General features: G+C 46.4%; 2 long non-coding RNA genes across 3 annotated transcripts; both read right to left on the minus strand.

Annotated features, from left to right (window-relative positions):
- Positions 1-924: 924 nt before the first annotated feature.
- Positions 925-20,317, minus strand: LOC311586570. 2 transcript variants are annotated; one of them, XR_014775584.1, is made up of 3 exons: positions 20,214-20,317; positions 18,564-18,757; positions 925-1,195 (listed from the first exon to the last, which is right to left on the minus strand). It is a non-coding gene; the product is annotated as an uncharacterized lncRNA (long non-coding RNA). The 2 variants fall into 2 exon arrangements; XR_014775585.1 differs by lacking the exon at positions 925-1,195 and adding an exon at positions 17,274-17,379.
- On the minus strand, positions 10,160-12,992 carry LOC311587475. The gene is made up of 3 exons (XR_014775878.1): positions 12,396-12,992; positions 10,821-10,896; positions 10,160-10,278 (listed from the first exon to the last, which is right to left on the minus strand). It is a non-coding gene; the product is annotated as an uncharacterized lncRNA (long non-coding RNA).
- Positions 20,318-26,473: the final 6,156 nt, after the last annotated feature.

Genomic DNA, 26,473 nt, shown 5'->3' on the forward strand with positions numbered 1-26,473 from the left:
AAAACTAATAATACCAGGGAAATAAGTTATCCTTGGCAAGTAACACTGGTAGACTCTGCCATGGTGAAACCATTGCAACTGTTCATCGTCATAGGTACATCAGAACCAACTGCAAGCTGCCCTTCATGATTTAACCCCAGACCTCTGATATCTGCCTAATCCATATTTATGATTAAGGTAATTATCATTCAGTTAACTTGTGGGAGGGACAGTGAGGTGGCTTAGTGGATGATGTGCTTACTGTCTTAGCCTGGAAACCTGAATTTGATTTCCACAATAGATGAAGGAAACCGACTCCCAAATCTTTACCTCCTCTGACATGCATCTTGACATACCTGCTCTAGTGTGTGAGCTCTAGCATATGCATGTGCACACGCATGTGCATGTACACACACACACATACACACACTTGATAATAAATAAAATCCAAATTAAATACAGTGCCTGAACTATGAGTCACAAATGTTGTCACTCAAGGCCGACTTACATCACTTACTTCCATAAAAATGCAGTTTTAAAAATAGTCATCAACAATTCACAGTGATGAGGATGTTAAACTTAGAAGTCAGAAGACCCAAACAGAGAGACCCAGTTTCATTAGTGGGGCACCCTTGGACACATCGACTCATCTTTCTGAGGTTCCCACTGTGACTGGATGGTCTCTGTGTCACACTGAGTTTGGGTGCTCACTTAAAACAAGACTTTGACTCCCTTTACAAACTAATCTTCTGGGCATTACACGGCTCATAGTTGGTTAGTACTCACACTTCTGAGAATTAGGACTATACAGCTTATACAGATTTATTTTTTAAAATTATATTAGGAGCTGGAGGAATGGCTCAGAAGGTAAAGCACATGCTGCGCAAGACCTGAATGTGATACCCAGCACCCATGTAAAGATGGAAGAAAAGACCAATGCCCCATAGCTACTCTCTGGCCTCTAGGCCTCTGTTTGCTCACCTTGGCACCTGTGTGTCCATATGCATATGTCGTATGCAAGCCTACAGCAATCATGGTAATTATTATTAATTATTAGAAAATGAATATTAATTTTATGTAAGCTGACTTCGTCATACCTGTAATCAAGAGCTGTTCCCTTGTGTCCTTGTTTTCTTTGTGCCCCTGCCTACGTGACTCGGTCAGCCTGCCACAAGGAACCGTTGCTTCTTTGTTGGTGGATAGTTGCCCTGAGCCCCTGGAACACAGCACATCAACGCTGGTTAAATTGACAAGATAATCAAAGAGTACAAAAGTAGTAACTTTCAATGATTTCTTTTACTCTCGCCAGTGATAGAGGGGGTTGATTTTAAATATTGCTCAAAAGCATAATAAAGTAGGATGTTAACTCGTATGAACTAACCATTTTAATGTACTCCATTTCTAAAGAGGATATCCGTGAGGCACATAAAAGAAAATGTACCACGATGTGACACATTTCCAACTTCCTCCTCCGCCACATGTCCTCTCCCTGTGCATGCACTGGTCACCTCTAAAAGGACTGTCTCCCCTCTCCCCGCCTCTCCCTTCCTTCTTTCGGTTTCTCTCTCTTCCTACCCTCTCCACTGCGTCCTCTCTCTCCCCCCACCCTACCCAAATGGCTCTCTCAGGCCCCAACTTTTCCTCCCTTCTCTTCCCTCCAATACACCTCTTTGTACCAGATCTGTTGCTTTACTTTATTGTATCTTTATTGTATATTACAACAACTTGCCTTTCAAAGGTGAAGGGAAGCACCATTAACGGGCACGGATGAGGTTGAGAGTTGGAGGCAATGCGTGACTAGGAAAGTCAAAACCAAGAACAGCAAACTCACAAGAGCCCGGCTTCTGCCTTTATAAACTCTCAAGGTTTCCAGGTGCAAAATATCGAACGAATGACTTGCTTGTCATTGTGTGAAAACTGACTAGGCATTTCTCTTGTATTAAATGAACACACATGAGATGAGGTGTTGACCCTGCGCCAGCCATCTGAGCAGTGCAAATGCAATGGCTCCCAGAATGAGACACAGCATCAATCCATGGCTTAACCTTGGTTCAGAGTTAAAAGACGATGTGGGCTGGCGTGGGACAGACCCCGCCCCCTCCTCCATCTCCATCTCCCCCTCCTCCTGGCCAGTGAGGAGATTTACAGCTTTCCAGTCCCCTTGTTTTTCTCTCAAATGCTAGTAAATCACCCTTGAGCGTCCTTCCGGGTCCTTTTAAAATTCTTTTACTCACAAGACTAAGAACCCAGGATGGATCCATTTCCCCGGTAATACCGTACATTACCTAAGCTTCTGTCTACCCAGTCTGTCTTTTCACAGCTATTTCGGTGCTATCATTGGACACTGTAGCTTTCACTGGTGTACCCTGACAATGAAGTTTGAGGATGCTTTCATGGGACGATAGGTAAGACCCTTCCCCGCACCCCCCCCGCACCCCCCCGCCCCCCGCCGAGCTTCCAGGCGCCCGTTCCTTCCCAGACTTTTCAAAGTATCACCATGACAATTAAGCAACCAGCACAAGGGGATTTTTCCCCTGTAGAAGCCAATAAAATGAAATGGAATTCAATGCAGTGTTTTTCCCAGTGTTCCGGTGTTAGCATTCTGCTTTACTCCGCCTACTTGTGATGTCATTGCTTACCTGCTACCGGGGGCGTGGCCCTGCCCAGGGCCATATAAAAGGACAAACTGTCCACATTACCCTCTCTCTGCTCTTTCTCTTCTCTCTCTACTTCCTCTCTCTCTGTCTCTGTCTCTGTCTCTCTCTCTCTCTCTCTCTTTCTGTGTCTCTCTGGGATACCCCTTCCCCCTTTCCTTCTCCCCCTATGCTCATTTAATAAACTCTGTATAACATAATATCTGGTATTGTAGGGGCAAAATTAATGCCATATCCTATATGTAATTTATATTCTGCAATTACTGATGGTTTGTGTCAGAAATTGCCCTATAGGTGGCCTTCTTCCTGCGTTCTGGGAATGACACCTGCACACCTGAGATAAAACAACTTCCTTGGCGATCCAGCCTCCTGGACCCAACCTGCTGGAAGGTCGACATTCCTGAGACTCACGACCCCCGCTTATGGTTTTTTCCTTACTTCCCTGTGACCACCCCCCTCCCCACCCCTAATTACAGTTTTTCCTTATAAACCCATTACCCCTGAAGCTCCTGTATCACTCTCCTATCCTGCTGGTCAGGAAGGATTGTGATCCGAAGCTCTGAGCCCGTAATACATCAGTACTGAGTCCTGGCGGTCTCACGATCTGCTCTGGGTAATCTCCGCATAACAGTATCTTGTATCTACCATTATCTTATTCTTATATATAAAATTGGTGCCCGTGACTCAGCTACGAAAAACAGAGGACCATTCCGTTGTCTAAATTCCTTTAAGTACTGTCCTGCTCTCCTGTTTCCTGCTGCCACAGGTGAATTTCTGCTGCCCCGAACTCTGCCGCATGGCTGCACCTCTCCCTAATGGCACTGCCTGCCTGTTGTTTACATGCCGCCCCGTCACCGCCTGGTAAGCACCTGTAAATCTCCACTCCTCCTATTTTGGTAAACTCTCCATCGCCCTGGACTTCTCTGAGGTTACGGCAGGACCAGGACTGGCTCACAGCTGCCCTACCTCCCAGGTCCAGAGGATCTGACACCTCAGAAGTCCACAAGCAAGCAGCATCTATCTACACTGGATACGTAAACTCAATCCCAGCACATATACAGACCCACTTAATAAAAAACAATTTTTTTGAAGCATGTTTGTTGAGCAGCGTAGGAGGCTTTCTAAAAGAGAATGTTTTGAGATCCTGACAGGTGTTGCTGAGCCTGAGCTGCAGAGGGGAAAGAGGAGGATGCTGATGCCTGGGAGGTGCAAACCGATAAGCAGCAACCTCTAAAAACCGGTGGTGCTCCGTGGGAGTGAGAGGAAGGAACTCAAACAGATGATTTCATTCCTTTTTTGTTTTCTAGGCAGTTAAAAAAAAAAACGCTGAAGTGAAAAACAAATCAGAAAGTGGATTGAAGCCTAAGGTTTTCATTTTTTCCTTGCATCGCTTTCTTCAGTCGCCTCTGAAGTTGGGGCAGATGCGTCTCTGTATCTGGCACGGGACTAAAGTGCATAATTTCTTTTCACCCGCCCAAAGCTATACAGCATACTGCCCGTATAGGGACACTAACAGGAAGGGAAACTAACACACACATCCAGGTCGACAAACTAAAAAGAAAGGATTCGGAGTGGTTAATAGACTCACACTAGTAGTTCTTTTTTTTTTTTTTAACAATTCACTCTTATGAGATTATACCTGGCTGTATTCCAGGTATCAGGGATGCGAAACTGAATAAAAAGGGCCCACTGCCTCCCAGGCTAGGGTGTCCTGGAGGGATGGAGGTGCCTGGATTAACCAGTACAAGAAAGGCCTAGTACTTAAGGATTTCAGGACTGAGCACCTAACAGATATAGTTGTGGGGCAGGCTACAAGGCTGGGGTGCATGAGTACAAATGAGCAGGTTCACCCGAGGACAGCTTGCCTCAAGGATGGCAGAGTAGGAGAGTACAAAAAAAAAAAAAAAGCAACATGTTGCCATAGTTCCCACTGCAAGCATCCTCCTCCAGCCTGGACGACCACTCGGATATAATAGCTGAAGTCTCCTAGACCATTAGCTATAATGCCACAGGGCTAAGGAGCTTGTGGGTGTAATTGGAGCAGAGAAATGGAAGGTTCTGAAGACAGGCTGAGTGACCACTGACATTTCCAGTAGGAACAAGAGCAGCACAGCCTGATTTTTAGCTTGCTTTTAAGAGATACAATGCTTTAGAAATGGCAGAAAGAGCTTGAAGGGTAGAGTTCTTTAAGGAGACTCTCCCTTATACTTAAAGTATGATTTAAAAAAAAATGCTTGCCTGGATCAAAGCCTTCTCCTGCTAAGCAGTGCACAGCTTGCTCAGGAAAGCCAAGCTGGGGTGTTTTAATGCCAAGTGCCTCCTCTTTGCAGTAGCGGGAAGCACCCCTGCGCAAGCATCCGCTGGTCCTCAAACTTGATAAACTGAAGTTGATTTTCCACCACCCACTCCACAAGCATTCCGGAAGTACCAGAAGGGCGGGGACAAACAGTTCAAACGCACTGATGCTCTGTCCTTTCTCTTTCAGGAGTCAGCGAGTCAGCGTTGTGACTCACGCCCACAGTCCTAGCACTCAGGACACTGAGACAGGGGGATTGTCAAGTACAAAGTCAGCCTGGACTACATAGCAAGACCCTATCTCACAGACCAGGGAAGAGTAACAAACAGTAAAACGTTGAAAGGAGCTGTGGAGATAGATGTCTAAGAATTTAAGGGCTCGAGGTACTCACGGGTGGCTGTCACGCCAGAGCCAGGGGGATTTAATGCCCTCTGCTGGTCTCTGCGGGTAGTACGCACATGCCTGTTGGTGACCTTTGCTCTGGGTATCCTTACTGATTAAGCACTCTGTGGTCCATTTACAGAGCAGAGTAGGAGTCACTCAAGCCTTCAGATGAGTGAGTACGGCTCTCAGAACGAGGGCAGCCATACATGTGATGGATCCTTCTCTTTTTTCACGGGATTTCAAATTGAGTCCAGAGTTCACTTCTGATAGAATACATCCTGCCAGGCTCCTCAGTTTTTCAAACCCAGAAAATACAGACAAATTGAACAAAATTTGTGGTGGTTCTGAGAAGGGCTGAAGGAAGTGTGTCTGGCTAGCACGCTGGGGGCACTTCGTAGGGCAGCCATGCATCTGGTAGGGAGGCCATGGCGTCTGGTGAGCCTCTGGCTTCACTTTTCTGTTTTAAACTCTCTTGGAAATCTTTGGGATCTTAAGACCTCAAATCTCTTTGGCTAGCCCAATGATTACTGTTTGGCTTCTCGCTTTCTTTCTTTTTAACAGATGTGAGAGACCTTAGGAAACACAGTATCAAATGCCTCAACCGGGTAAGTTTGGGGGATGGTTGCCCTGCCTACTGTTTGCAAATGAGCAGGTAGCAAGTAGGTGGTCCCGAAGTCAGAGAGCAGGACAGTTGATTGTCTTTGTGTCTTTATTTTCTGATCCAAGGCAGGCAGATTATGAGGAAGGGAAAGGCCAGAGGCCGCTCACTGGCACAGAACCCAGGGCTCATGCAGACTGCATGCAAACTGCTGGAAACATTCCGCCACTGGCTTAAAAAATAGTCCATCTATAAGGCTGCTTGTCTGATAAATAGCTGAACTGCCTTACGGCTGGTGCCACTCGTTTGTAGCTGTCATATCCCAGTAGACCTTAGGCTGTAAGTAAATCCTTTAAGCCTCCAATACTACTAGATCCAAGTGGTTTTGGAAACTTAGTAGTGTTGAGGGGAGAGGGTGCACAGGCGTGAAACCGGATGTTCAGATTTGCCCAGATAAACGACCATTTTCTAAATCAAAACTAAATTTTTATTCTCTCTCCTCTCTCTGTCTCTCTGTCTCTTTGTTCATCTGTGTCTGTCTCTGTCTCTCTCTTTCTGTCTGTCTCTGTCTCTCTGTGTCTGTGTCTGTCTGTCTCTCTCTCTCTCTCCCTCTCTCTCTCTCTCTCTCTCGTGTGTGTGTGTGTGTGTGTGTGTGTGTGTGTGTGTGTGTGTGTGTGAGAACCTACCCAGGCCATATAAAAGGACAAACCTCCATGTGGCTGGCTCTCTCTACCCATAAGTGCTCCCAATCCAATGTCCTCATTTTTTTAATTATAGGAGAAGGTATAAAAGTACAAACCCTCTTCTCTCTCTCTCTCTCTCTCTCTCTCTCTCTCTCTCTCTCTCTCTCTCTCTCTCTCTCTCTCTCTCACCCATTCCCCCATGCTCATTTAATAAACTCTGTATAACATAATATCTGCTGCCTGGTACCTTCTACCTATTACTGCTTTAATTATTAAATATAAAAGTAGCCCTGGCTGTCCTGGAACTCACTCTATAGACCAGGCTAGCCTGGGACTCAGAGATTCACCAGCCTCTGTCTCTGGGCTGGGCTTTCCTGCATAGCTCATCAATCAAGAAAAAACGCCCCACAGGGTCACTTGGGTGGAGAAACTCCTCAGTTTAGGTCTCCTCTTCCAGGCATGTCAAAGCTGACAACTGAAGCTGGCTATGTCACCATAGTTCCGTCCAGCTGTGCGCCGGGCTATGTGACTACTTCTAGAACTGTGGCGGGGGCGGGTGGGGGGGGGGCGGGCGGGAATATGACTTGTGCGCCCGGACATGCAGGCACAAAACAGCGAGGGAGTGGTCCTTACTCCTGCCAGTCTTGAGATGAAGATTTTCAGGGTTTGGCCACATCTCTATGTCGCTCTAGCTCCAAGTGCCCCACAATCCCCACGAGTCGCGACTCACAGGTTGAGAACCACTGCTTTAGGAGGCAGAGCCTTGCCAAAGGAAGTACGTCACTGGGGGCAGGCTTTGAAGGTTTTAAGCCTTTGTTTAATTCTAGTCCCCGCCTCTGTGTGGCTGAAGATGTGACCTCCCGACTTTCCGCGTCTGCAGCCCTGCCAGCTGCTACACTTCCTGGCCACTGTCGATTCCCTCTCCCGCAACATAAACCAAAACAAATGCTTCCGCAAGGTGGTTTTGTTCATAGTGTTTTCTCTCAGCATCAAATATAACTGCTACAGAAGTTCCCGATTCACACAGAGGCCAGAGTAGTTGATGTTCCTACCAGCAACATATGAGGGGGCCCTCTTTGCTTCCACAGTTAGGGGTTTGCATGTTTTCTTAACAATAATCACCCTCACTGAGATCTCATCTGGTTTTGATTTTCATTACCCTTGTGGCCAAGGATGTGAAACATGTTCTCATAAATGTATGGATATGCTTTTATTGATTGAAATGATTTGTTAGTGTTCAATTCTTTATAATTATTATACACATTGATTCTCTATAAGATGAATAGCTAGAAAAATATTTTCTCCTGTTCTGTAAGCTGCCTCTTCAATCTGATAATTGTTCCTTTTACTTTTAAAAATGCTTTTTAATTTCCTGTTTGTCAATTCTTGCTGTTGATATTTGAGTCCTAGACAGGAAGTTCTTGCCTATGCTGGTATCTGGACTACTTTTTCCCTCTATTTTCTTATACCAGTGCTACGGTGTCAGATCATATATTAAAGTCTTGGTGTAAGAATAAAGTTATTGTGTAGTTTAAATTCTGATTTCCTGCCTAAATGTTGTGTAAACTCTGCTCCCCAATTGTCCCCCTGATATGTCAATAAAGCAGCTTACAGCCAATCGATGAGCAGGGGAGAGAACAGGGCTGGACTTCCTGTGGGGGGCTGGTGTTAGAAGAGGAAGTAGGGGGTTAAGCCACAGGTAGAGGTCCAAGGAAGGTCAGGAGGAAGAAGAGCTCTACAAAGTGCAAGTATGCTTGCTGGGAGTAAGACAAAACAGCATAGAGAATTAAGAACAGACCTAAACTGCTCAGATTGTGTTGTGAAGCCTTGTATTGCAAAAGAGTCTCAATTATTTCTGTGATAGCCCAGTTAAGAAATAAGCTAAGAGAAACAAACATTGTTTTATAAAAATAACTTCAACATCTTGGGCCTGTTTTGGATTGATTGTTTGAATGATTTATTTTGTTTTTTGAGATTGTAACATAATTACATCATTTCCCATGCTTCATTGACTTTGTACGGGGCAATACACATGAAACTAGTTGCATTTTTTTTCTACATGTGAATCCAATTTCCCCAGCACTATGTGTTGGAGAATCTGTCTTCTCCCCAATAAGTGTTTTTGATATCTTTGACAAAATGTAGTCACTATAGCTGTGTGTGTTTGTTTATTTCTGGCCTCTGTATTCTATTCTGTTGGCCCATGTATCTGCTGAGTTTGTTATTATGGCTTCGTATCATAGTTTGAAATCAAGTATCATGGATCTTCCACCTTACTCTTTTTGCTTAAGATTACTTTGGCTATTTGGAATCGTTTGAGCTTTATTAAGAAAAATAAGTTGGGGTGTTTTTTTTTCAGTTCTGTATAGAATAATGTCTCTCTGTGTAGTTTGGGCTGGCTTTGAGTCCATAACCCTCTTGCCTCAGACTCCTGAGGGCCAGTGAACAACTATACTTGGTAGAAATATTTTTTTTTCTAATTTTACCTTTGAAAGGCTCTGCTTATAAGTAATTTATTTAGCTTCTGTGAGTGTGTCCGTGTTACAGGAATGGCTGGGTGTGTGCTGGGAAGGCGGAGAACCCCTCAGCCGCTCAGCCTGAGAAGCCGTGAGTGTCAGCGTGAGGATGCGAGCCTGGAACTCCAGGAGAGCCACCGGTCCATGGAGAGCCCAAAGAAGCTGAGGTCTGGCGCGTTGCCATGGCTGCAGCAACTCTGGCTGGCTTCCTCTTCTTTCCCTTCGTCCCACGCATCAAGTAGCTCCCAGCATATCTGATGGCATCACCAACCCTTTGCAGCCCCACGTGCTGGGACTCCCCAGGAGCCGCCTCACAGACACACTCATGAGCTTCCTCTACTAGTACTCTCTGTTATAATAATACTAATAATGCTAATATAATACTATACATAATAATATATAATAATACAATATTGCTATATACTACTAATACTAATACTAGTGTTACTAATCCTCTGTTACTACTAATCTTGTTTGGACAGCCTGAGGATTTGGTTCTGTGTTGGCAATGCTGTGGTACTGGTGGGATTGTAGAGAAATCGATCAAGTAGGAAAACAAAATCTGAGCCATCTGAAGCAAGAGTGAGCCGGGCCTGGGCTTGGCCAAAGCACTAGGCGTTGCTCTGTTTGTGGTTTGGGTTTGGCCCTGCAATGGGTTCTGTCGCCTGCCATCTTTCTGAATTTACTTCTTTCACTTTCGAATGTCTGAAATGCCCATGTGCCTCCTTTTTCAGCAGGTCTGAGCTTATTTAAAACACCCCTAGAAGGAAACATAAAACCAAGCAGCCGCTTGTCTGCTCAGCTGCAATCCCAGTAAGCTTGTGTCCATCTAGGGCGCCGAAGAATGTTCCAGATCTTTCCAGATGAGGAGGGCACTGTCCACTTGTAATTCCAGAAAGCGTCGTTTTAATTCCCCCCCCTTCCCCCCCCCCCCCCGTGCGCAGTGGGGAAGACGAGAGTTCGAAGGAAAGGTGTTTTTTATTCTAGCTCTGTACATGAGACTAATTAATAACATGTCAGCGTCAGCATCTTGCAGTGAGGAGATGAGGAAGGCATCCTACACCTGCAGATGCTTTGAGATGCTGCCCAGCACATAAGAGTTGAGTGTGCCTGATAAATTCTCTCTGGTAAAAATTCAGCACGATTCAAATGTGTTATTGCCTTCCACCTATCCAGTGCCAAATACAAGAACACTTTTTAAAAAAAAAATGCACATCATGTCAAAAAAAATCTTCCACCCATACCTTTAGTCTATATAAAATGAAGACAGCTTAGTGCCATGCAGGCCACCATAGCAGCCATGTGTTCACAAGCACAGAGGCCCCAGCATATCCAGAGACACGCGTCTAGCACGGAGTGGGAAGGCGTTTATGATGCCCCACCTCTAACTGAGAAGCTATGGACTTCTTGGGGAGGAAGTTCTAAAGGATGCTTAAAAGATGTTATAAGAGAGAGCGTTAAGTTTAGAGTTAGGAATGTGAAGGCAGAGTGGGAGGAGTCAGGAGTGAATGCGATTGAAATATGACTGCACTTAAAAATGAGGACTCCAAAGGGCTGATACAAATATTTTTTTTAAATGAAAGTGGCTGCTGACATTTTTTCTCATTAAATAAGTGCTAACTCTTGGACTGTGTTAGGATGACGTGTACAGCATTCTCCCCCTCCCTGCCCCCCCACCCCCCACCCCCCCCCCCACCCTCAGCCACGTACGTATGACGTATGTGTCCTTCCTTCTCTTCCTCACAGCATCCTCATTTTGGTCCACAGTGGGCCACCATCTGAGAGTCTGTGTGGTGAGCATTTTAGTTCTTTCAAAAAAATTTTTTTTTAAAACAGAAACATTACATGAATATGTTTTCGTTTTAATCCCAGGTATGGGATATGGAGCTGCTTCCGACTGTCCAAATCACTGACTGATTTGCCTAGTGCTCCAGGAAGGGTGGGATTTTTGCCAGTTGAGGGTTGCTTAAGGTTGGAATTCTGGGGGACTCTTCAGTGGGAACATAAATGCCAGAGCCCAGAGAGGGGCTGGGGAGGCTCTGAAGAGGCGGCCACTGCTCCCCCTGCTGCTTCCTGCCTGCTCTTGTGGTCTGTCAAGTGGTCATCTCCAAAGAGAGAAGGAGAGATTGAATATCCTGACCACAGAGTTCAAACTTGCCCCCAAGGGACCTGATGCCACCAATGGACAGGAAGTAGGCTAGAGAGATCTCCTCCCCTTCCCCCCTCTCACCTTCTTTCTCGCCAGCCTAGTGTTGGGGGTTGGAAGGGCTTGGGGCAGAGAAGGGTGGTAGATATAAGAACCCAAATAAAATAGAAAAAAAAAGTACGCCTACAAGTCTGCTTATGGTTCTCAAAATGAGTAAACAAAAGTTACCTTCTTGGTGCTTTGCGCATCACTAGAGCGGCGTTATTTCATTTATAAACTCTTATAAAACATTTAATTGGGGGATTGCTTAGCGTTTCGGAGGTTGAGTCCAGCACCATTGCCATACGAGTGTGATACAAGCGTGAGGCACAGTGCCAGAGCTGCAGGTGAGGGTGTCCACCTCAGCCGGAGGCAGAGAGACCAGGGTGCAAGTGCCAGGGAGCAGGACTCAGCTTTTGAAACCTCAAAGGCCCACAGCCAGTGACACACGACCTCCAGCAAGGCCACGCCCTCTTAGATCTCCCCAAACAGCACCACCAATGGTGGGGGGACCGAGTATTCAAACACGTGAGCCGATGGGAGCCGTTTTCACTCGACCCACCACAGCTGAGTATATGATTTAATCCTCAAAATAATTCAATTTAAGCCTACTCCCCTTCTCTCTCCTGCTTAAATCTGAAGGAGTGACAGATCACTGGCCTTTAAGAGTGGATACAGCTCTCTCAGGGAGCAGCGCTCATCGGTTGCTAAGCAACCTAGAGGTAGCTGCTTATATGCCAACACCAGGTGGCTCACAACCCCATTTAACTCCAGCTTCAGGGGATCCCGCACCCTCTTCTGGCCTCCATGGACGCCTGCACTCCAAGTTCACATACTCACATTCAGATACACAAAAACACGTAATGAGCGATAATGAAGATAAAATTCAAAAAAACATACGTTTTCTTAATAAACCCCAGTTTTGCCTTAGAAACGACAAACCCACAGTATAACTCTTCGGATGGGAGAACGGACGAGAAATTTTGTTTTGCTCTATTATGATCAGCCACAATTTCTGCTTCTAGGATGCATGGTACAGGGGCGGGAGCGGGGGAGGGGGAGGGGAGTGGGGGGGGCGGGGCGGTCTGTATTATAGTTACCGCAGTGTAAGACTTAATCACTGATGACGAAGCGCTGCAAGTGGCCACTGTTATTCCTTCTCTTCGCCACCTCCACAGGGACACTCATAGGCAGAACTCTGGGATGATCTGTCTGTACCGTGAAAGCTTGTGAAACTTGCTAAGGTGGAACAGATTTGTCATAGGTCACCACAGAGCTCTGACCACCTTGTGGCACTCTGGCCGGACTCGCTGAGGTCAAACAAGCGAAACCGCCGTGAAAGGGGAATAAGATCCTAAAAGGAACACAAAACAATGGAATGGACGTGCAAAATGGTGAGCCAGCTCTGGCCAAGCCACCGGAAGCCGGAAACGATGACGTCAGAGCTCTCAGAGATAAAGGTCTAGGTGACTTGGAATTCTCACAGGGCAGGAAGAGGGATCCTAACTTGAATGCCGGGATGGAGGACTGGCCCGCCCCAGTCCTGATAGGAGAACAAACAAAACAGCGCATCAGGTGTCTTCCTAGAACTGAGGCCCCCTTGAAGCCACCCACAAGCTTGTCTGAGTGAGGCGGGTCTCCTCTGTCTCAGTACCTCAGTGAAGCAGGCAGCTCAGAATCCCAATCTCTGCATCTCTCACTCCTAGAAGCACAGAGCACCAGGAGAAGCCGACAAGGAACAGACAAACCAAATACCACAAGACAGCTAACAAAACAGCCTATTAAAACAGGAAGTTGCTGAAGAGGGAATGTCATAGATTATTTTTGGCAAAACCTTTAAGTGGGAGGAAAGTGCTCAAAAAAAAAAAAAAGATAAATGAATCATAACTTCTTACTAGAGAAAAACATTCCATAAAATACAAGCAAAAAGAAATGTAATACATAGACGTGGTAAGGAAAGAGAACCAACTTCAAGCGAGGAAAAACAAAAAAAAAAATAGAGTTCTGAGCTTTTTTTTTTTTTTTTTTTTACTTTTGGTTTTGGCTTTTGGTTTTTTGTTTGTTTGTTTGTTGTTTTTCTTTTGGTTTTTTTGTTGTTGTTTTGTTTGTTTTTTGTTTTGCATTGTTTATTTTTGAGAAAAACTATGTAGTCCTGGCTGTCCCAGAATTCACTATGTATCACTATGTAGCCGAGGTTGGCCTACAACTCACAGAGATCTGCCTGCTTCTGTCTCCCAAATTCTGGGATTATAGGCACGGGCCACAACTGCCCGGCTGAGTTTTGACCATTTTAAAAAGCAAACCAGATAAACTGCAGATGTGGCAACGCTGAAGGAAGTTTGGTGATTTGGGCAAGGTGATGGTGGTGGTGGTGGTGGTGGTGGTGGTGGTGGTGGTGGTGATGATGGTGATGGTGATGGTGGTGGTGGTGGTGGTGGTGATGGTGGGAGACAAACAGCTTGGTTCAGTCTAGTTCATACTAGAAATAAAACATGGCAGGTCAGGCCTTCTCAAGAACAGTCTGACTAAGCGCTCCGGACCTCATGTAGCCTCTTTCTCTGGCACAGCTTGCTAAGAGCAAGTGTGTCCTGCCTTCCGCACACTAATGTGTGTGGATGCACGGTCATTGCCTGTCTGGAAGTACAGTCCACTTCACCACGGTGAGAAACCTAAACCGATACCACGGAAGCGGCCTTCCCCATCTGCCGCCCTCCTGCTTGGGTACAGGAAATGAACAAACCACTCAGGATGGGGGTGAGGGTCTGTAGTTGCGGGCCATTCGGTGACCAAGCCCCCGTGTTCTACTGGGGACCATGGGAGGGGTAACGCGGAAGTCTCTCCAAGCCCAAGATGGACAGGCACAAATCTCTGAGGGAAGGTACATCTGTGATGGTGGCCAGGTGTTTGGGAGGGCTAAACGCAAAAAGCAAAAGCGCTTGTCTGAGGAGAACGTTTGTGGGCTGTCCTGATTGGAAGATAATTCTAGGGTTCTCGTGCTAAAAGCTTGGTTCCAAGGGGGCGGTGCTGAGACCGTGGTGTAGGTCATGTTTTGAGAGAGTTAGTCATGACCCTGGGGACATGGCCTGCCACAAGGATTAATGTAGCTCTTGTAGGACCCTGAATAGTTCCTGCAAGTTTCAGTTAACAATGCAAGCCTGGTGCCGGCATCTTTTTCGCTTCCTGCCTCTTTTGGGCTGTTTTCTTTGGACGGTATTCTAGTGGAGTGAGTTACCTTATAACCCTGACCTCAGATGGTCTCCAGTGGGGACACACTACCCTTTCTTGCAGACAGCAACCCCACTGGGCATGAAGCGAAGCTTAGCCCTGGGGGCATGGAGACCCTTCCACGGTATATGAGCTCGCTCCAGGGCCACTCCCCGAGTCCTTCCTGGTGGAGACTTGGGCTGTTAGGATTGAAAAAAATAAAATGCCAGGCAATAGATATGATATGGAGGAGATTATTGTGGAAACATGGAAAGGGGGAGGGGCGCCCCAGAGAGAAAGAGAGGGACAGACAGAGAAAGACAGACAGACAGACAGACAGAGACAGCAAGAGAGAACAAGAGAATAAGACAAGAGATGAGGTGGTTTGCCCCTTTATATCCTGGGCACCTGGCACACCGAGTGGCGGGCAAGTGATGATGTCATAGGTTGCTAGGCAGCCTGGAGACAGGTATGATAACACTATCCCGCTGCAGAGCGTGTGTGTGTGTGTGTGTGTGTGTGTGTGTGTGTGTGTGTGTGTTTGCATTACCGCATGTATGCGTATTTCTGTCTATATATCTGTGGGTGCAAACATGTGTCTGTGCATGTGTGTCTGTGTCTATATGTGTGCATCTGCACATGTGTGTGTGTGTGCGTGTGCGTTTCTATGTGTACAAATATGTCTGTGCATGAGTGCATGTGTATACAAATGTGCATGTATGTGTGTACAAGTGTGTCTTCTGTCCATGTGTGCTTGTGTATCACCTATACATGTGTGTGTGCATGTGTGTGTATTCATGTGTGTGCTTATGAGCTTAAGGACATTCCTACCTGGTCTTCAACAAACTTTCTTCTCCCCCTAAACACCTTTTTCTTCTTTACAAAATTCTATCTGTCCTTACAACTATCTTACGTAGCAGTTCTTTTTCCTTTTTTTCCCTGTCTCCGTGTTTTACTTTTGTTTTATTTCCATAGAAACTTAGCTCTGGGGTGTATGGGTAAGACGACCTAGTTCAACACTCGTCTTACAGATGAGGAGGCTAAGGCCCAGAAAGTACAAGCTACATTTTATTCCAGTGAGACATGGACTGGGGAAGAGGGGGACTCGGGGGTTCACACAGTGACCTGGCTCCTGTCAGGGCACTGGCTGTGTTTCTAGGACTTGACGTCAATGGAGCTTCTTGGGGTGGCAAGTTCTCCCTGCACCCCAGAGTGCCCCAGAAGCCCAGCAGTGCTGGAAATTGTGAAGTGCACTGTGCTCTCCCAGGAATAGGCTGTCTCTGCCTCTGACATTTTTCAGATTTTCAGATGCTGGTCAAGCCCAGCATGCTTTTTTTTTCCCCTCATCTGCATAACCATCTCGATGTCATCCAGAATATTCTATCTCTAACTGACTCAGCTCTCCACCTTGTTGTATACTTAGCCACCCACTTATCCAGCAGCAGGGTGCCTCATGTTGCCTCTCCTGGGTGTCTCTTGATGCCACCTGGTCACCCATGAGCAGAGAGCCAGGGCAGGGTTGCATTTGGACCATTCCCCAGTGCAATCTTACTACAGTTTTCCTGTCTCCATGGGAACCAGGCCCAGACCCATCCACACCTGCACACAGTGCCTGCCAAGACATGATGTGCTGAGTGAGCCACACACAGAGCTTAAGGCTGATGAAGATGGGTTTGTGGAGACGACGGAACTTCTCTCCAGAGGGACAAAGTAAGGCAAATTCAAGTGACCTTGGAGCCATGGGATAGACGCAGGGAACAGAAACTGGAGAGATTCTCCAGATGAGTCCAGTGTGTGTCTGATCTAAGATGCCTCCAAATCACCTTGGAGTTGGTGTTGTTAAAAATCCAAAGCCCCAGGCCCACTCAGGAGGGATGGTGATTTACTTGTGTGTGCTAAAGCTCAGGAAGATGACTTCCCAGTGAGTGCCATGGCTCAGATTCATAGTCACTGTGCATGCCCCCCCCCCACTGGACACTGCTGGGATGGGAGCTAAGAGTGAGGCTCTGAGGGATCCCCTCTTTCTGCTCCTCTGCCCAGGAGATAAAGGCTACCGCTCCCTACCAGGCAGGTGGGAGCCCATACCTGTCGCCACATTCTAACATGGCTCACTTCCCCTCTAGTTTCCAGGATATGGCCTGTCTGTCTCCTGTCCCCACTCCATAGGGTGGGCTGTCTTCCAGAGGACTACCTAGGGCGAAGGGAAGAGCATGTTGGCACGAGTGAGGATGTCACAGATTAGAGACTGTACGGACCGTGAACACAGCCTCAGGGCCTCCGTAATTCTGCCATTACTGAGACCAAACATGCAGTCAAATTCTGTTGATGATGATCCGTCAGCCAGCTGCCAGCCCATTAAATGTGTGGCCAGTGCGCCACCTAATAAAACACAGTACAAACATCTGTTTCAGCTATTCTTCCCTCCAGCCTGGCCAACCCCTCTCCTCCTTCCTCTTCCCTCGTCATCTGTATTTCACTCCTCTCACTGTGATGTGACAAAATATAGACAGATTATACCCCCCAAAAATTGCACTCTTGACTAATCTCAAATTTGCTTGACTCTGTTTTTTTGCTTTTTTTTTTTCTTTAAGGTTTGCAGTGTGCCATTGTGCACACACAGAGACGATAAAGGCGTTGCACCTTCTTGCCTCAGTGGCATTTCCCACTCTCAAAGGGATAGCAAGTATTGTCACTTACATGTGAGCACCACAGGAGGCATTTACAGTTTTCTAGTGGAAATGTCTTTTTAGAAGTGGTTTTTTATCTTTCAAGTGGTTTTATCTTCCAATCGGCATTCCTCTTGAAAATTAAACTAGGCATTTGACTCTCCGCTGCCTGGTTTGCAACTTCAAATTATTTCCTCTTGCAGTTTTCCCTGGGCTTTGCCAAAAAAAAAATCTCACAAACGAGATGTTTTATGTCTTCAGTAGAAGTTTTCTACAACTCAAGGACATTAATCACCAAATGCCAAGACAGGTAGACAGATGAGACAAAGCAAGCAGTATAAATCACAGTTTAAGGCATGCAGATAAGAGCAAAGTCAACATCTCTGTGCACCACCTCGGATCCCTGTTGGAACTGAATGGTGGAATAAATCTCACGTTGTAAATAAATGAGACATTTCTGCACTGTGTTACACTCACGCCATAAAACACAGGCTACAGTATTCCCCCTCAGAAGTGTGTATGCATTTGAACCAGAACTCAAAGATGACTCAAGATGCACACAGCTTTGTTAAGTGAAGGTGGCTCTGACACAGGGATAAAAGGGTCAGAAATCGGATGGCCGTAACACCAGAGAACCAATTAAGAGCGCAGATCCCACTGCCCAGGACAGCAGATCCACCCGTGTCACACTTCTAAGAGTGTCATTTCCTACAGTGAGATTTCTGGCTCAGGGGAAGCTATGGCAGAAAGTCTGGTGATGAAATAAAATTTAGCCCTGGGGGGTGGGATGGGAACCCCTACCCACGCATTGTGTGACCGCTGCACAAGGTGTGCGCAGTGGAGACTTGGGTTGTCCTGCTGCAGAACTCTGTGTGTGTGTGTGTGTGCAAGTGCGTGCATATGTGTGTGTGTATGTACATGCCTGCATTCACGTGTGTGTGCTTGAGTGTGTGAGTGTGTCATAGAGACATTCAGAAGGTGCTGAATAAGTGCTGCAAGATTAACTGTTGAGATAGCGTTTCTATTGACAGAGAACCAGCACGGATAGTGCATACCTACGTATAAAGTACTTCCAAATTTTATGAGTTTGAGACCAAATTAAATATCTTCTCCTACTTCAGCACTGAGAGTGATTTTATTGTCACTTTATAGGAGACATGTTATTTTACTCATAAAAATATGGTGTACATTTGTTGGGACTAATAGAAAAATCGTCATTCTGTAGATGCCACAATAGTCCAATAATCCTGGGCAATGGAATAAGACCAGATGGCGAACATGAAATATATTGATGTCAATAAATATGAAAACACAACAAATTCACCGATGAATGAAGCTTTCCTTTATGTGATGCTATAAATGCAAATGGCGATCCTGCTTCATAGAAAATGTCGGTACCCGATAAGCCAGCTGCAATAGAGCGGAGATTTGATGGATGGTTACTGCATTCTCAGCAGAGTAAATACACCGGGAAGGTTGGGGAAACAGCGGCTAGCGAGAGCCACCACAGTGGACAGGCATTCGCAGACACAAAGCTGAAGTGATCGGAAGGCAGAACAAAGAATGGTCATTGGTAGAAAGCCTTAAACCTCCTAGAAAACAGAAAGATTCCAAAGTCATTCTCATCCAAGGATAACTGGGAATAAACGAGAAACAAGAGGCCACACCCTGGTCCTGTTGCTACCATCATGAGTCTGCTGGCTTTAAGTGACAACCGAACGTTGGCATGCAGTTGCGTGCATGGAGTCAGGACCGTGGCCCTGATCTCTTTCTTTAGATTTACTTTTCCTGTGTTTTGCCTCCTGGATGTATGTACATGCCTCATGTGTGTGTGTGGTAGTCAGAGAGGCCAGAAGAAGGTGTCAGGTCATTTGTAATGGAGTTATAAGTGGTTGTGAGCCTCCATGTTGGTGCTGGGAACCAAAACCCAGGTCCTCTGGAACAGCAATCGGTGCTCTTAACCGACGAGGCATTTCATCAGTTACCTGAATCTGGGTCTTAGGCACCATGACCTGGGATGGCTCCACTGTCTGGAGAGGTAAGTCCAGTATTTCCTGGCTTCCGACTCACCATACACTCTAGGGCAGCCTTGCTTAGTCACCCGTGGGCATAGGTGAGTCACTCATATCTGGGGTGTAGGGGAGTGACAAACGCCATGAGAAACAAGTCTGGCATTTTCAGAGAACCATGGTGGTGTCTGCCACATTATAAGCAGCGTGTCCATCTTTTTCCACTTATCTCTTCAGCTAGAAGGATCTTAAATATCTGGGAGCCAAGAAACCCAAGTGTTGAGTCAAATGCCTTAAGTCTGTTTAGCACATTAGAACTAGTTGAGTGGTTTTCTGTCAGGGCACCAGAAATTTCAAAACAATAGGAAGAAAAGCAAAAAGCCATCTCCGAACCACAAATCCATGTGTAATCCTTCGTTCTGCCAGGAAATCTGTGTCCACTTGGGACTTCATACAAATAGAGCATAATGGGTAACTCAACACAAATTGAATAATGATAGATACTTCTATCCCTGGCATATTGATCGTGATCATATGGTACATGTCATTTAGTCCACTCTGGCTCATAAGAAAATGGAACATATAATTTAGACTTTTGTATTAAATGAATCATAAGGCAGGCAAGATGGCTCAGTGGGTCAAAGCACCTGTCACACAAACCTGACTACCTGGTATTTGGTTAGCATCTCCAATTTCACAAACACACACACACACACACACACACACACACACACACACACACACACACACACGACCATTCAGTAAACCCCACTCTCCGTCCTCCACATTTCTGGCATTCCTGAGGGCTGCCCCAAGCCCCTCACCTGGAGCCACCAGCTCCCCAAGGCCAGCAGGTGTCAGACAGGCCATCTTCCTTTGCCTACAATCCTTAAGAATCCTGCTCGCCTCTGGCCTCGTTCTCCAAGGCTCTCCCAGGAGCCTCAGTTACCAAATAAACCCATCGTTTTTATACTTTTTGTTTTGTGTTTTGTTTTGTTTTTTTTTTGAGACAGAGTTTCTCTGTGTAGCCTTTACTGACCTGGACTCACTTCCTAGACCAGGCTGGCCTTGAACTCACAGTGATTCACCTGCCTCTGCCTCCCAAGTGCTGGGATTAAAGGCATGTGCCACCACGCCCAACTGTTAGCATTCTGCTTCAGTCCGCCTATTTGTGATGTCATTGCCTACCTGCCATGGGGGTGTGACCCTGCCCAGGGCCGTACAAAAGAATAGACCCTCCACCTCTTCCTCCTCCTCCTCCTCCTTCTTCTTCTCTTTCTCTCTTACTTTTCCTCTCTCTACCCTCTCTTACCCCTTTACTCTTTTTCTCTCTTCCCACTCTTCCTGTCTCTGTCTCTGTCTCTGTCTCTGTCTGTCTGTCTCTCTCTCTCTCTCTCCCGGGTACTTCTTTCTTCTCGCCTCATGCTCTACAACATAATATCTGCTACCTGGTACCGTATTATGCCTCACTACATTATATCTTACTGCCTTAATTATTAAACATAACACCAGCCCCCTTTTCATACATTTTATATTTTGGCAGAGGTAACCAGTCACCTGGGTTCTGGAAGCTCGTCACCTCCTGGTAAGATTGTGACATTGTGTGGTGCCGGGGCATCTGTAAGAACGGACATGGTTCTCGAAAACTGAAAATTACCAATTTCTTTTTAACATTCAAAAATCCACCTCACTTTCAAAAGCCCCAAGTCTCCGCCACTGCCGCCTCTCATCCTATACTGTCAGTGTGTTCTGCATTCGTCTTGCTCTTCCAAAAGCCTTGGGAAAGCAACGCTGAGCCAGAATCCTCAGCAAAGAGCGGTTTTTGTTTCAGTGTCCTCGGGTCCTTTCTGACATTGCAAGGCATTCATCTTGTGGCTCAGTGACCCAAGCTGGACGATCCAGGAAGGGAAGGAGGAGGCAACCTGGCTATCCAGCATTCTAGAAGCATCGGAATGTGCGGGTTGTGGGGCTGAGCTGGACATCCTTAAGGAGACCAAGGGTGACTCTGTTAAGTTCCAAAACCTGGTTCTGGCCAGGGATCTGTCACCACCCCACAGTCAGCAGGCTGCCTCTGAAGACTCCTTCTCTGCTTTCCAGCCGACTTACTGAACTGTTAGCTGGCAGTGCCTTTTAGGGTCTCAGCTTCGAGGGATGCACACTCCGATGGGGAGGTCATCATCTCCGCAGTTAAGTGTTGTAACTCAAAAGAAAATCAGATGTAAATACACGATCACGCCACTGAGTGTGAAAAGGGAAATCAAAGGAGGCATGGCCTAGCGCCCCCCCCCATTGTGTGTGTGTGTGTATGTGTGTGTGTGTGTGTGTGTGTGTGTGTGTGTGTGTTCCAAATCTCCTAGCTGCCCTCCCTCAAGAAGCAAAGAACTAACCAAATAAAAATAATAATTACCAAATGGGAGACTATTCAAGAGTGCACACCTGAACTGTAAATGCTTGAGAACATAATGAAATTGGAGAGCCCGGTTAGCTGTTAGAAGCAGAATTATTGCGTTGATATTGCTTAAATGACCTCCATTCCTTACAACGCAGGGAGCCTGGACTGTGCCTGCTGTTTTGAGGGGTAGAGCATAGCTTTGTGCTTCCCAGAGGAGCAACTGGTCTTCTATAGGCATAGCCCCTTACGCAGAGAGGAGATTGGGTTCTAAGGGGTCACAAGAGACTTCCAGAACCTTGTCAAGGCATTGCATAGAAGGCAGATGGGCTGGATGCTTGGGTCTCCCAACTCCAGAGGGAAACAGGGTTCTTAGAGAGGAGAGCGCTCAATTCTTTAGGCTTGGGTCACTGATGCTGGGACTGTGGTTCCGACCTCCTCCAGTCATGCCGTGGTCCAGCCTTACCCGACACTGACTGTCTCTTGACTTCTGTTGTGACAGAGACTAATCCTGAGCTGGCATAGTCCTGGACGCTTACTGTTCTGCCGGTCCTGTCTTTATGGCTCAGGCCTCCTAACAGCCTTTCCCATGTGAGCAGAGTGGCGGCCAGGAGCTTAAGGATTGCCCAGCAGCGGGAACATAGAACTATAAAGCTGCTTCTCTCAACACAGTGGTCGGGATTACACAGGGCACTTAGCAGACCTTCGAGGGACTTTTGACAAACAATCCTATAGTTGATTCAGAAAAATGTTGTAAAGGGTATATATGTATCCCATTTGACACACACACACACACACACACACACACACACACACACACACACGGCAGGGGGGGGTGCAGAGAGATTGATTGATTTCCTTGGTCCTACAACTTGTGTTAATCCTACTGAATTTTGACAAGGCAAAAAGATGACCTAGGTAAGAGAAAACTCTTTCCAGATCTTTCTTGATCAAATAGCTTTTAGATATTTGAGCTAATTGTTTGATTTTTTTTTCCTTCATGAGAACCATCAACATTTCGCCAATAAAGTGTCTTGAGAAAAACTCGGTGTGCCTATTTATGTTGATAAAGTTGACGGAAATCCCACCCAACGTCTTGTAGTTAGTTGCCCAGCAGCCTGGGAGGTGAGCCTGACTTCAAGAGTGTTGGCTTGTTAATGGGGGGTGGGGGTAGGGTTTTTTTTTTTATCAGAACCTTAGGGGAACGATCAACACGTAAAGTCCATAAGAGTTAGTTTTTAGGAGCCAAAGAGGCGGAAGTCTTCTTCTTCATCTTCCCCAGCTTTCTCCCACCCCACCCCCACCCCCCAACCCCCGCTGACACACACTGATGACATACTGTGTTTGGGTGGGCCTCAGAGACCAGCCTCTTCTATCAGAGGCCACACCAGTTGTCCCAAACATGAACATCTTCCAACGCGTTCAATACTACACCTTTGCTTATTCCTCCAAAGACTGAGAAATTTAAAAGTCACCATATTTGACTCTTTAAAAATATTTCCCCTTATCTTTTATGAAAATGGGACAAAAAAAAAAAAGGAATGACAATATTGTGATAAGATTGCTTTCGAAGAAAGCTAGAGTGTTCTCCTGGTTCTGTCCTTATGGCCAAGTGTTTTGTTCCTGTGTTCATTTGTTAAACATCCACGGACACATTGTGGATGCAAGGACTAGATTAAGACAGTGATGCATGGCCAAATGGAATGTCAAGACCTGCCATTGCCCCAGACTCACTGGTCACTGAATTAGCATCTAGGCCCCCACTTCCTCAGCTGTAAATGTGATGGCTCGCACCCGCCCCAAACTGCACAACCATTCTAAATCTTGGGGAGGGGTGGAGGGGATGGGAGGGGTGTGGCTAACAGGGAGGAGGGCAAAGCCTGACATCTAGTGGTGAGTGGGGCAACTGCACCTCAAGGTGTCATGGCTTGTTTTAGAGGTTCCCAGACGGGGTAGTATTCTCAAAGGCCTCAGCAACTGACACTTCTCGTACAATGTGGAGCTGTGGGTCCAGCTGAACCAGTGAAATATTTGTTTTTAAAAGACTCCCAACATGGCTGACTCAAGATGTCCTCAGAGGTGTTCCTTTGGAAGCTCTTGTAGGCCCATTGTCTGCAGATGGAGGAGATGATCCCTCCCTGTATGCTCTGGCATAAGTGAGCAGACCCCCTGCTGTCAAAACAACCCACCAGGCCCAAATGTGTTAAAAGGCTAGTTCCTTGCAGGGACACTTCAAAAGCAAACCCTAAGCTAAAAGGTGTCAAAAGCTGGTTCTTTGAAGAAAAACATATCAAAGGTGCCCAAGAAGTGTCCTGGGAGTATCTCCTGCTACCATTGGTTTAAAAACCCAGAGGCTGGAAGGTTTGGGAAACAGCTCACTCCCCATTTCTCCCTCCATAGCTCCCTGGCCTTGTCTTTCTTTTATCATTAAGCTTAGTGAATTAAAATCTAGCTATTTGACTCTTGACTGTCTTCATATTAATCAAGTGCGGTCGGCTATCTGGCTTTTCACAAGTCAGAGGCTCCCTTCTCCCAGCTGGAAGGGACCCAGATTCCCATTGTGTCAGCCCTGGCTGAGTGTGGCTGCCCTCTGCTCCCTCCCTGGCCAGAAGGCTTTCTTTGTGACCAGTTCTCAGGACAGAGCCTTTCTCAGCTAGCTTCCAGAAGGCTGAAGAAAACTCTGTGACCATACTCTCAGCCCAGCCACCCGGAGAAAGGAACCCACATTTTCTTTAGCCCTTCCAGCCTCTGGAGGGTTCAGTGTCTCACTGTCTTCTTTGTCCCTACTCAGTAGAGAGTCAGGCTACATTGGGCCCCTCTGGAGAATCGAAAATCAAATCCCAGTCTCGCTGTCATTACCTCATCACATTTGCAAAGGCCCCTTTGCCAGGCGCTGTGGTTTAGGGTGACTTGGGCATTCCTCGACTGTTGGAGGTGGGGTGTCCAATGTGATGGTGACCTGAAGGGAAGGGGCCTCTCTCAGGTAGGGCCTGGTGCTTGGCTCTTAGATCAGTGTGGACATAGCTTCAGAAAAGAAGGAAGCATTTCTTCTCATGAGCCTTCTGTTAGCTCTCAAGAGCCCAGGACTATCAGCCTGCGTTAGACAGTCTCTCTGGCTTGATATAACCTCTTCCATGAGATTTGGCCCAAGTTTGCAACCATGCTCTTTGGACAGTCAGCCTCTAAACTAACCTTCTGTTCTTTATGAAGTTAGCCTGCCTCTGGCATTTTATTACAGTAACCAAGAATGGATTGGATTGCTTTACCATATAAGGTAATATGTCTACATTATACTTTGGGGCACCATTATACTACACAGGGCATCATCTCACTAGACCTGAGGAATTAGGGAGGCTCTGAAGGAGAGAAATTTAATTTTCTGGCTATTATATCATATTTCCAGTAGGAAAAAAAAGAATGGAAAGTGAAGAAGGCAGGTCAGTCACAGAGAGATTACCCCAAAGGAGAAATCCATAAGAAGACTCAGAACCATACTTGAGGCAGTAAAGTATATGTTCTGGGCAAGAAACAGATTCACAGTAAACTGATTTTCAACATAGGTGTCAGAAATACACAACAGACAATGAGCAATTGCCAGCAAATGACCCTGGGACACCAGGATAGGCCCAGATGGAAGAACGGAATTGGACTCCTTTTCATACCAACAAAATTCAACTCAGACTGAATTAGAGGGTACAGTGTAGAACAAAAAACTATAAAACTGGAAGGAAACCACAAGGCCTTGGCCTGGCTAATAATGTTCTTAATGTGACCCCGAAAGGTCAGGGAACAAAACAAAAGGTAGGCAGCGAGGCTATACCAAAGTAAAAAGCCTCCCATAATGCCAAGGAAACCACTGATAAAGTGAAGAGACACTCCGAAGGCTGGGAGGCCATGATTGCATATTGTGCATCTGCCTGGTTAATATCCAAAGTCTGTAAAGCAGTCAATAGCACGAAAATTAAGAACCCATTAAAAATGAGCAAACAGCTGAGTAAGCATTTCCGGAAAGGGCAAATGCACAGGTTGTGGTATCTGGGTAAGACTGTCCTCCGCAGGCATTTGAACACACAGCCCTCTGTTACTGGCGCTGCTGGGGAGGGTCAGGGGGTGTGGCCTTATAGAAGTAATGACATCATCAGAGGGAGGCCCTTTCCAATGCTTGTGTAAGCACTCAGCTTCCTGCTCAGGTGTTACACCATGCACACTTCTTCTGTGATGGGCTGTCACACTTGTGGGAATGTAAGCTAGATAAACCCTACCTTCTAAAAGTTGCCTTGATCATGGTGTTTTGTGATGTTTTTATGGGGGAAGGGGTGTTGGCTTTTCAAGACAAGGTTTCTCTGTGTAGCCCTGGCTATCCCGGAACTCACTCTGTAGACCAGGCTGGCCTCGAACTCACAGCGATCGGCCTGCCTCTGCCTCCTGAGTGCTGGGATTAAAGGCGTGCACCACCATGCTCAGTTACTCATGGCATTTGTAATGGAGCAATCAAAAGGTAATGACTACACGGGTCTATGGGGGAAATGCTCAGGGTTACTAATTACTAGGAAAGTGCACATTAAAGTCACAGTGAGATGTCACTACAAAATGAATGTACAAGGATGCAGTCTTTGATTGTTGGCAAGAACAGAAATCAGTATGTAGACATTTAAAACAACAACAAAATCTAGATATGAGGTGTTGCCAAATGAGCCAGCCGTGGTGTTTTGAGTGTGAGCCCCCCCCCAAAGGCTCCTGTGTTGGCTTATGGCTTAACCCCTGGCTGGTGGCACAAGTGAAAAGTGGCTTTATCAGGAAGAAACTAAGGTCATCAATTACTTAATCCATTATCACACAGTATAGGGTATTAGGATCTGAACCCGGAGTAGAAGAAGAAGGTGACTGGGGGGGGTAACTTTGAAAGGTGT

The sequence above is a fragment of the Acomys minous genome (genome assembly GCF_964271855.1).
Source record: "Acomys minous genome assembly, chromosome: 16".
Taxonomy (NCBI): domain Eukaryota; kingdom Metazoa; phylum Chordata; class Mammalia; order Rodentia; family Muridae; genus Acomys; species Acomys minous.